The sequence below is a fragment of the Globicephala melas genome, chromosome 19, assembly GCF_963455315.2.
Source record: "Globicephala melas chromosome 19, mGloMel1.2, whole genome shotgun sequence".
NCBI lineage: Eukaryota > Metazoa > Chordata > Mammalia > Artiodactyla > Delphinidae > Globicephala > Globicephala melas.
In genome coordinates this window covers 20,480,998-20,492,426 of record NC_083332.1, presented here as the reverse complement: position 1 = coordinate 20,492,426, position 11,429 = coordinate 20,480,998, and positions in this window count along the sequence as shown.

Here is an 11,429-nt window from a genome sequence, read left to right as displayed (position 1 = left end):
GAACCCGTGTCCCCTGCATCAGCAGGTGGACTCCCAACCACTGCGCCACCAGAGAAGCCCAGGCATACTTTCTTAAGAAGAATGGACTTCATCCCAGGACAATGAGGAGCCATCAAGGGTTTTAAGCAGGATGCAATATACTTACGTTTTAGGAAAACCACTCGGCTGCTGTAGGGAGAAGGGACAATGGTGGGCCAGGGGAAGGGATGGGACAGGGGCAAGTTCTTGGTGAGAACAAGGAACAAATGTGAGAAACAGCCAGGAGGGAGGTAAGTAAGTGCAGACCCCTGAATGGGGCACTAAGAGGGAGGAAGGAGTCAGGGAGGATCACCTCCAGGGTGCTCCTGTTGTTTTGACTGCCAATGGCTGGGATTTCCCTTGGGAAGCACCCCTCCTCCCACTCTTGGTTCACGGCAACACCCCCAATCCTAAGGTGAGCACATAATTTGAGCCAGATCAATGGACACCAAGTCTGGGGCTTCTGCTGGGATAGCTAAGCTGGCCATCTCTGGCACCACCCAAGGAGAGCCTGCCAGACACCAGGACCAAGAAATGGACACAGTACTGATAAATGGGGCCCTGGACCCAGCTATACTTGAAGCCCCCAGCCTTTCAGTAACATGAATCAGTAAATCCTTTTCCTTAGGCCAATTTGCGCTAAGATTCTGTTACTGGCAACCAAAATAATTCCGACCAAATCAAAAAAGAAGGCAGAGGTGAGTGGGACTGGGGTCCTATCCTCAAGGAGAACCTTGGTATCTGTTAGGACCAGAAGTTACAGGCCACCTAGAGCACAGAGCACTAGGCGTCAAAACGAGGTGCAGATGTACTGCCACACAGGACATTCAGAGGAGAGCAAAGAGAGGCTGGCTCCCTGGAGGAGGGTGGCATTTGAACGGGTCTTGAATCTGATGTTGAGAGTTGAAGACAGACAGATGCACAGATCAGGAAAGAAAGCAACAGGAGAAAAGAAGAGGAGGTTAGACTCTCAGAGGCATCTGGCTCGCAAGTAGCAGAGTTGGTGCAGTGGTGGGCTGGGAGACCTGGGCCCTAGCAGGGCCTGACCCTGCCAGGGTCAACATCTGCCTGCTCTAGTCTCACCTGGTCAGGGGCGAGCAAACACCTAAACACTGCCGCCCAAGGGGAAGAGACATCTCAGGAAGGCAGCCTAGTCTGACGTAGCACCATCTTGAGGGGAGGGGCCGGACTGCAGTTTGGACAAGCCAGCAGAGGTCCTGCAATCCACATGCTGGACCCAGCTTCCTCAAGCCAGCTGAGCCCTCGGCCTTCAGGGCCAGGCTCATGGGCTGTTTCATCCTGCCCTGGCCACTTTCAGAGATGCCAGGCTCCCCACAGCATGAGCACCTTCTTGGTAAGCAGCAGTGAGGAACATTGGTAGGCATTCTGTGGGAAAGGGCTCTAGGATGCAGTTTGGAAGATGGGCTCACTTCTAGGGGTCACTTGCTCTCAGGAAACTCCTCCTTCTTGCCACCTTCCCCAGGGCCACCCATTACAGCTTGCAGGGCAGCAGCCTCAGCAGCCAGCGGGCAGGCCCAGAACCGGCACTGGCTCACTTGCACAAACTTTACCTCTCTGAGGCCTCAGTTTCCCCAACTTAAGAACTTCTGCCTTGGCTGCTTCCTGAGGACCTTTTGGGGCATGGAGTGAAATTGTGGTAGGAAAGCACAGGATCTGGCAAACTACAAAAATAAGAAAGAGTGCCATCCAGTCCAGTGCGCCATTTGCATCCTCCATGGTCTGGGGCTGAGGAGGGCTAGACCAGGGAGGTGAGGCTGCAGGAGGGGACAGTCAGGTGGGCCTAGAGAAAAGCCTCCATTGTGGAACAGTGAAAATGATGTAAAGAAATCAGAACCCTCATACACTGCTGACAGGAGTATAAAATAGTGCAATTGCTTTGGGAAAAGTCTGGTAGGTCCTCAAATGATTAAGCATAGAGTTACCATATGGCCCAGCAATTCTACTCCTAGGTATATACCCAAGAGAAACGAAAACGTATGTTCCTACAAAAACTTGTACCCAAATGTTTATAGTAGGATTATTTATACTAGCCAAGAGGTGGAAACAACGCAAAACAAAATCTGGTATATCCATACAGTGGAATATTATTCAGTCATAAGAAGGAATGATACAACATGGATGAACGATGAAAACATGCTAAGTGAAAGAAGGCAGACACGCATACCACATACTATGTGATTCCAGACTATGAAAAGCCAGGTTAGGAAAACCTAGAGACAGAAAGTAAATTAGTGGCTGCTTAGGGCTGATGAGAGGGGCTTAGGAGGGTAATAGCTAATGGGTTTCTTTTTGAGGTGATGAAAATTTTATAAAATTGACTGTGGTGGTTGCACATATCTGTGAATGTACTAAAAGCCATTGAATTGTCCACTTTAAATGGGTGAACTATATGCTATGTGAACTGTATCTCAATAAAGCTCTTTTATAAAGAAAAGGCAGGGCTTCCCTGGTGGCGCAGTGGTTGAGAGTCCACCTGCCGATGCAGGGGACACGGGTTCGTGCCCCGGTCCGGGAAGATCCCACGTGCCGCGGAGCAGCTGGGCCCGTAAGCCACGGCTACTGAGCCTGCGCGTTCAGAGCCTGTGCTCTGCAACAGGAGAGGCCACAACAGTGAGAGGCCCGCGTACCACAAAAAAAAAAAAAAAAGAAAAGGCAAAACATTTGCAACCATCGGACAAATCCAGAGTGCACCATGTCCTACAAGACAGCTGGCCTGGACTTGTCAAAGAGCCAAAGTCATGGGGAGAAAAGGGGTGAGCATGGGGTAGGGGCTGCTCTGTGTTGAAAGAGACCAAAGAGCAGACCCGACAACTAAACACAGTGCGGGGACTTTGACTGGATCTTGCTTAAAAACAAAATCTGGGGACAACTGGAGCTTTTTGACATGGATTAGGTATCAGATGGTATCATGAGATAATTGTTAATGTTCTTAGATGCGAAAATGCCATTGGGTTTATTGAGGGCAATGTCCTTAATCTTAGGGGTTACAAATATCTAGGGGTGAAGAGTCATGTTGTCTGCAATTGTACAGCAAAAAAAGTGTGTGTGTGTGTGTGTGTGTGTGTGTGTGTGTGTGTGTGCAGAAAGAATGAGGCAAAGCAAATGTAGCGAAATATTAACAACCGGTGATTCTAAGTGGAAGTTAGGTGTTCATTACACTATTCCTCTGTTGTTTTAATATACTTGATACATAAAAGTCAGGGGAAAATGTCACTTTTGCCTTTGTGTTACTTCCCAAGATACTGAATGTCCTGGGTTCTCCACTCCAGTGAAGGGTGTCATTAGAGGCCAGCTCTGCAGGCCAGGAACACTAGATCTCTGGACCCTTGCTCCCCGCCACAAATCCACCCAAGCCAAGTTGATCTTACTCCAAACAGCACTGAATCCAGCTTCTTCCTGCCCGCCCTGCTCTACCCAGACCCCAGTGGCCACCACCTCCCTGATGATCACAATAGTCTCCAGCACCTAGCTCCCTCAGAAGCTCATTCTCCACATGGCGGCTCAAGGAGTCTTTCTAGGACACACCTCTGATTGCCTCCCATGACTCTCAGTTTGAAGAAGGAAGAACTCACCGTGGCTGGCATCTCAGCCTGAGTACACCAGGGCCCCTGCCGCCTCCCATTCCTGAAACGATCCTTGGTCTTGCCAGCCCCAGGACCTTTTCCACGTCCTTCCCTCCACTTGGAGCTCCTCCTTTCTCCTCAATTCCTTCTCACCCCTTACCTCTCAGCTCAAGCACCAGCTCCTCAGAGGAGCCATTCTTGACCTCCTCCCTTCTCCTGCCTCCCCAGCCCAGATCAGGTTCCAAATAACTCCATTCCTGCTTTCAGAGCAGGTATCTATGCTCTACTGCATCCTAGCTGGTGGCCTTGAGGGCTGCTGTGACCTGATCTGAAGAGAGGCTAACGCTAACACCAGCATCAGGTTCCTGCTGGTGCTTGCATTATACCTCGTACTTGCTGAGATGGTACAACTAATGCACTAAAACAGGAATTCTTGCTGTTACCAGTATTCATGATGTTGTCCTCAGCATGGTCATTTGACTGATGTCTCCCTGAGCCACGAGCCTGTCAACTCCACGAGGGAAGGACAGCCCTGAGCACACTGGGGAGACACACAGTGCATGCTTCTGAAGAACTGAATTAGATTGACCAGGGGTGTCTAATAGGGCCTGGCTCGATGGAGGAGAAGGGGCATTTGTCTTTGCTCTTTTAGTTGCTGGCATGTAAATGGGGCTCCCACTGAGTCTGCTGCTCATGGCCTTGGACCTCTGGCTAGTCCTGCTTAAGGAAAAGGAAGATGACACTTCATCACAACCCCAACTGCTGGTTTACAAATCAGCCACATCTGAGTTAGTGAAGTGTGATGAACACATAGCTGCACCGTTCAAGACCCCTCTGAAGAAGGTCCTGTTGCCCAGGCTGTTGGCAGTGCTGCGGGCCTTCAGCCTCCAGCCCTAGTCGGCTGGGACTGCCGCAGCCCCACCTGCCAGGCAATCACCGATGGAGGCGGGGATAGCAAGCTCCAGATGCTTTGGCCCAGCACCCGGCAGCTCCAGAGCTCAAAGCCCCCTGCCCACTCCTGCTTCTGCTCCCTCCTGTCCCCAGGTGCTGGTCCCCAGGGCACTCCCTAACATGCCTCCCTAACACACCTCTGCACATTAAACTCTGCTTCTGTAGAACCCAAACTGCAGCATGCAGTCTACCTCTATCCTAGAATAAGGCAAAGGGGCACTCACACAACTAAGACGGAAAAGCCTGCGGCTCCGGGCTAGGCACGAATGTGGGGTCTTGCTGGTATGGACAGGACCAACCTTCCTTCACCAACTGGAGCACAGTACAGCCAGGCGGACCCTGAGAAGGGCAGTCTGACACCCCAGGGCTAGCTGCAGTCTTGAAGAAGGATCTTCCAGAGGTGCCCCTGTCACTGTGTGGTCTTAGGCAGTCACTTCCCCTCCCTAGATCTCCACCTGCCAGAAGAATGACAGTGGCCTGTCATTCTTATGGCCTGTCAATCATATGGCCTGCGGTCATACGATTATGACCACAGAGGTGAGGAGACAGGAAAGAAAACTAGGCCTTCCACAAAGAATGACACAGATGGGGCACCTTGCCTGCAGAGAGCTTTGTTTTCACAGCACACTCTGCCCAGTTACCGCTGTCTGGCCCTTGTCAGCCTCCAGGGTCCCAAGGCCATAGGTCTGCATTCTCAGCAGGCGATGGGCAGCTTGCTCTCACTCTATTTGCAAACATATCTGACCCCCGTGTCCACACCACATTGTGCCAACGCTGGTCAAGCTGCCATCTTGCCTGGCTTGGACCACTCGTCCCTGTGCTCCAGGATATGCCTGTTTCCCATGTCCACACCCTCCTCAGCAGCAGAGTGACCTTTAAACATGTAAATCAAATGAACCACTCTCCTATTTAAAACCCTTCAAGGGCTTCTAACAGCATTAGAGTAAAATCCAAATTTCCTCCTACATGCATCTGGCAAGACCCCACAGCAGCCACCTTGACTTCTCTCCCTCCACCTTCTCTCTCCCACGCCCCCTCACTCACTATACTCCAGCCTTCTTGCTGTTCCACTAAAGCACTGAATTTTTTCCCACTTCTAGGCCTTTGCACACACTGTTCCCTCTGCCGGGAACACTGTCCCCACAGCTCTACTTGCTGCATTTTTCTTATGCTTCAGGTCTTAGCTCAAACATCTCTTCTTGAGAAAGACCTTCCTGAAGCCACGTAGCTGAGGTGATATGCCTCTGCTCTGCTCACTCTGTCCCATCACCCAGTCACTTCTTCAGGAGCTCTTATAACCGGTGGGAAACATCTTTTTCACATGTTGGTTTACTTCCTTTTGTCCTGATCCTCTCTCCCCACTGAGGACAGATCTCTGCTGTCATGCTTCCTCTATTGCTAGTGAAGGAACAGTGCTTGGCATGTGACAGGAGTTCAGTGAAGCTTTGATGCATGGATGGATGGATGGATGGATGGATGAAGGCTGGCCAGCCTCAGAGAGGACAGCAGGGCGCTTGCCGAGGGAGCCTTCAGACGAAGGCTGGGTGATGCGCTTCTGTTGTCTTCCATTTCATGTTTTCACCATATGGCTCGCTGCATACTCGGCTGAATTGCAGATGGTCTAACTTGGAGCTTTCTTGCTTTTGTGTGTTAGTAACGTAAAGATGAAACACAGCTTACCACACATTTTTTTTTTATAGTCTCTCTCGTTACCACACATTTTGTGTTTGCTATCTATATGTACATAAAACAGACTTTGGTGTTACTAGCCAACCCACTTGTGAAGTGGAAGGAAAACAGAGCAATTAGAGAGGAGCAAGGCGAGCACTAGCTAGCGTAGAGCACAACCAAATCTCTGTACTGGGTGTGCTTCCCGTGGAGCGGGCTCCATCTGGGAGGCCATGGGGCAGGTGTGTGTTGGTGGGGTGGCCACAGAGATTCTATGGCGCCACGTCCCTCGAATAGAGTCCAGCTGCTCATGAAGCATGGCAGAGAGGGCACTCTTCTGGCTCCTGTTCCTGGGCCCCCCTCAGCCTCAGCTCTCCCCATTTCCCACCTCACCCTTGACCCCAGACACACATGACATCTGTCGCTCCCAGGATGTGCCCTGATGTCTGTAGCCTCTGGGTCTTCTCCCCAAACACTCTCCTCTGCCACCCCACCTCTAACACTGTCTGCTCACCCTTCCTGGCCTTCATTTATGAATCTTTCACTCAAATGTGTCAATACTGAGTGCCTCCTATGAGCCTTTGTGCAGCTTACTCCTCAAGGATGAAGGGTCCCAAGCAAGTAAACAAACGCACAATTATGAAATGTCTCAAGTGCTATGAAGAACGAAAATATGGGGCTTAATTAAAAGGAGAGAATTCAGGGTTTCCCTGGTGGCGCAGTGGTTAAGAATCCGCCTGCCACTGCAGGGGACACGGGTTTGAGACTTGGCCTGGGAAGATCCCACATGCCGCAGAGCAACTAAGCCCGTGTGCCACAACTACTGAGCCTCTGCTCTAGAGCCCGCAAGCCACAACTACTGAGCCCATGTGCCACAACTACTGAAGCCTGTGAGCCTAGAGCCCGTGCTCCGCAACGAGAGAAGCCACCGTAATGAGAAGCCTGTGCAACGCAATGAAAATGCCCCCGCTAGCCGCAACTAGAGAAAGCCCGCACGCAGCAATGAAGACCCAACACAGCCAAAAATAAAATAAATAAAAATTAATTAATTAATTTTTTTTAAAAAAAGGAGAGAATTCAGCATTTATGTCCACCATATGAGCTGTATGTCAGGGCAACCAAATAGCCCTAATTGATATGGAAATTTTCTTTACAGAAGACTCCAGTGAGTAAATTCGGAACAGTGATGTACCTCGTGGGGGGCTGGGCAGGTGCACTCTGCCCCTTAGAGGAGAAGCGGTCCACCACTGACATTATTCAGGATGGCAAGGCCATGGTATTGATAAGAGCAGAGGACTTTTAGTCCATTTCATTATTTTTAAAGTTCTTTACAGACAACAGCCCCCACCCCAGTTGCCTGCCTCAGAGTGGACTGCTCCCACATACTTTCCCCTCTGGGTGTGCCTCTAGTTTGGAAGAAATGAAAGAAATAGAAAATCACCATTTGGCAAACCCGTATCAAATAACTGATTCAGGAAACACTTATCAGTGGATGAAACTAACAGGTGAAGGCTGACAGGAAGCTGTAGGACTGAGGGAGGAGGCTGTCACCACCGGACCCCACTGGTCAGTCTCAGCAACACGGGAAGTGATAGCAGGGCACCGTGGGCCTCCAGGGATGATGACACAGCAAGCACATGGCATCACCTACAGATGTGAACGTAAGTGGGTTTCCACCCACAGGGAATACAGAGAAGAGAGGAACACGTTAGATGGCTCCATGGAGAAGCAAACAGACAAAACCAGAACATGAAATGATCCTGCAGGAGGCTGACCTGGCTTCTGTGGCAAATGTGGAAAAGAAGGAGCTGCTCTAGAGTAAAGAGAACAAAGAGCACAGGAACCAGATGCAGCATGTGGATCCTGTTTAGGCTATGATTCACGCCAATGGTTCAAAGACATATTTGAGATAACTGGGAAACTTGATTTTAGACTGAGTATTGAACAACACCAAGAATTGTCCATTCTGCTATATGTGTGTTACTGGCATTGTGGTTATGTAAGAAAATGACCATACTTTTAAAAGATGCATACTCAAGCATGTAAAAGTGAAACGACATAATGTTTAGAATTTGCCTTACAAGACTTCAGCAAAGAAAAAATGCTGAAGGCTTGAAGCAAATATGACAAAATCTTAATTATTAAATCTGTAGACTAAGTGTATGAGGGTTCATTGTACTATTATCTCTCTACTTGTGTGTATGTGTGAAATTTTTATAATTAAGAAAACAAAACCGAGAAAGGATGCCAAGAGAAAACTGGCGAGAGGTGAGACAGAAAATACCTGTTCTGGGAATTCCCTGGCAGTCCAGTAGTTAGGACTCAGTACTTTCAGTCCAGGTGCCTGGGTTCGATCCTTGGTTGGGGCACTAAGATCCCTCAAGCCTCACGGCGTGGTCAAAAAGTTAAAAAAACTGAAAGTACCTGTCCCGCGATGGAGACAACCTAATTTCGGTGGGGTCGCTGGGGAAGGCCTCCTTGAGGAGGGGATATTGAAGGAGACGGAGTCTGTCACTGAGGGAGAGTGGGGAGTGGGTGAAGAACAGGTGCAAACACACTAAAGAAGCTGAGATCTTGGCGTGGCAGAGAAAGGGACTGTGAGCCTGCTAGGCTGGAGCAGAGGCAGGGCTGGGAAGAGGACCCAGGGCCCCAGGACGAGAGGGCAGTATCAGGAGCTGAGTCAGGCAGGGCCCGATGCTGCTGCAATCAGTGGGGAGCTGACAAATGGTTTTCAGAAGGGGCATGTTTGATCGGGTTTCCAGAAGTGAATTTGAGATGACTAGCTCTTCCATGGAAGAGGCAGTGACGATGGGAAAGCTGTTCAGGAGACTCTGCAGCTGTCCAGAAAGCAGACGGTGGCTCAGTCCAGGATGGGATAGAGAAGGGGAGAAGTAGACAGGTTGGAAATATTTGGGGGGCAGAGAGCTATTGTGGTTTGCTGATGCATGCAATGCAGAGGATGAGAGAAAGGGAAAAATCAAAGATGAATACCAGGTTTGTGGCTTAAGCAACTGAGTGAATGGTGGCACCAGGTGGAGGAACAGGTGAGGGGGGGATAACCAGAGTTCACGTTTGAGCACCTTACACTGAGAGACTGGGAGACTGGCAAGTGGAGAAGTCCAGTGGGCTGGGCAGAGACATGAGCTGGAGATGGTAAGACTACCCAGGGAGGGAGAACAACTCCTTTGCCTGAGTAGAGGAGGAGCAAAGGCACTGAGGAAGAGCGCCAGGGAAGGAGGAAGGACACCAGGAGAGGGCAGTGGTGTTCGCAGGAGGGAGAGGGTGGGCCACCATGCCCAACACTCCTGAGAGGGCTGTGCAAGGAAGCCTGGAAAGTGCCCTTTGGAGTCGGCAAGATAGAGGGCATTGCTGACCTTGAGAAAGGCAGTATCAGTGACTCCATTTCCTGCCCCTCTCCTCTCCCTGAGCTGGACCAGGACCCCTCCTGCCAGGTTCTTCCCTCCCCTGCATTTCTCTTGCTGCTGTGTGATGACAGGTGGATTGTTCTTCTCCTCCACTGGGGGTGAGCACCTTGAGGGCAGGACGCCTGTTCAACCTACATGCCCCTGGAACAGAATTCCTCCCTGAAATCAGTCAACGGACACTTAAAGAGCACTAACTGTGGACGAGGCACCTCATGGGCCCAGTACAATGGCACAATCTCCAATTCCTCTGCTGTCCAGCATCATGAAGGATGTGAAAACAGGGAGTTTGATCAACTAACCGTCCCAGACACTGGAACCAAATTCATAGATCTCCTCACCAAAACTGATCAGAGAGAGCCGAAGGGGGGTGCTTGTGGAAGCCAGGTGACAGAGCCTGCAGGGTGCTCTCCCACACAGTGCCTCGCTGCAGCCTCATGGCCACCCTTTTACCTCCTCTTGGCCAGAGGAGGAAGTTGAGGCAGCAGGAGGTGACGTGCTTTCCCCAAGATCACGCTGAGCTAGGAACCCCGCAGCTGCAACCCCTGTCTCCGCAGCACGGGCACACGCCAGCCTGCAGCCACCGAGGGCATCCTCCTGCAGGACACAAGAATGTTCGCACTGCAGAGGGGCTGTCCCTCTGCACACCTTCCTACACCCCTGGCCCATTACTTATCCCTTTTCTTCCTCTGACCACGGTTTTACATATTAATTTGAAATAATACCACGTCACATGGTGAGTCACTCTCGTTTCAATTCTCCTTCACGTGTTCTGCTTAATCAGGAGAAAGGCTCAGTTTGAAGGAGATGGCTTTGAAACCTCTCTAATGTCTGCTCAGCTCCTGTAAAAAAATGTGGTAAAATACACATAACTTAAAACTTACTGCCTTGTCCATTTTTAAATGTTTAATTTGGTGGCGTTAATTACATTCACAATATTGTGCAACCATCACCACCAGCCATCCTCAGAACTTTTTCATCTTGCAGAACTGAAACCCTGTACCCATTAAATAATAACTCCCATCCCCCCTCCCCAGCCCTGGCAACTGCCCTCCTACTTTCTGTCTCTCCGAATGTGACCACCCTAGTACCTGGTATTAATGGAATCATACCCATACTGTCATCTCCTGTTTTAAACAGAAAGAGATCAGGCCGCAGGCTCATGGCCTGCCTCACATTGTCCTGTCTGTGGTTATCAACACTTCGATGCTTCCCTTCTCTTTGTGGCTGGTGATGCTGGTTTTCCATTTAGGGTAGGGACAGTAGGTTTCCCTTTTCATATAAACAGATTTAAGTGGGAAAAATAATTCATAGTGAAAGGTTGAAGGTAGAGAGGCTCTCAGACAGAGAAGAGAGTGTGGGAGGGTGGGAGGTGGGGAAGCTCCAGCCTTGATCGTGGAGGTTACTTGTGCCGAGCCCTCTTTGACCCTGATACCAGCCCCACGTGGGCTGCGGCAAAAGAATGTGCTCCCTATTCCATGCACCCGGCCTCTTCAGCTTCCCGTCACCATCTGGAAAAGGCTTTCTGTACCTCTCACCTTTGCCCCCTATCCATTCATCCATCCACTTATTTATTCAGCAAACCTGGCTGTCCAGACTCTGTGCTGGGCTCTGGGGAATGCTCAGGCCTCTAGGCCTGGGTTCATCCCAGTCTACCCCCTCCTCCATGCCTTCTTCCTTCTTTTCTTCTTGTTTATTTAATCCTGACCTCTCTCATCCAAGACCCTGCTATGCAGGCTCTGGCTCAGCTCTGAATTCCTAGCAGGGTCTCAAGGTCAGGCAACTA